Here is an 836-nt window from a genome sequence, read left to right on the forward strand (position 1 = left end):
CAAGTCCCTTATAAGGCAACCTTTGTTCCCTTCCCCAACCAATGTAGGATCTTACAATCCACCCCCTTGGGAGCTCAGCGTCCTCGCTGACACATTAGTTCAGTTCCCGACGCTGATACCATCTGTAACATCCCATGCCAACCATATCGGATGTTGTCCGCTTTGTCCACACAGTTGGACTCATGGTTTTAAAACACGTCTAGTATAAGGCAACCTTTGTTCCCTTCTCCAACCAATCTGGGATCTTATATCTACTTAGTGGTCCTCAGATTATTTAGAATAGGTTTTACCTTATTCTGCAACAATCTGTAAATTATGTATTGATCTTCTCATATCAATAGACGAGTTTAAAAAGTGAAATTTATGTGTTTGTATTCAACCCTCTATTCTACAAACTGTTATATCTATAAACTCTTGTGGAACCCTTATTGGGACCAACAATTATATCTTCATTTAACTATAAAAATGCCACTTAAGCTTTAGCCTTTATTCAAAAGGCTTGAACCGTCATGATTGGTTTCTACTTCTCAAAATATATGTGATTCTCATCGGTAAATATACATTATACATAATATTGATCATTATCATAGCATATTTATCTATAATATACCATCTATAAACTAGTTAATTGATCGATGAATATAATGTATACTTATTAATTAAGACAAATTCTATTTATACCCCTCCTACAAAAACCTATACGCTTTTCCATACCCGTACACTAAAATCCGAATAAACACTAAAAACTATGTAATTTAAATTTCATTTTTAGTCCATTCCATAATTTTCACTTTCTTATTTATTACTTTTAACCCTGTAAATATTTATACTCTAAA

The sequence above is a fragment of the Cynara cardunculus genome, assembly GCF_001531365.2.
Source record: "Cynara cardunculus var. scolymus isolate 2C chromosome LG 8, CcrdV1, whole genome shotgun sequence".
NCBI lineage: Eukaryota > Viridiplantae > Streptophyta > Magnoliopsida > Asterales > Asteraceae > Cynara > Cynara cardunculus.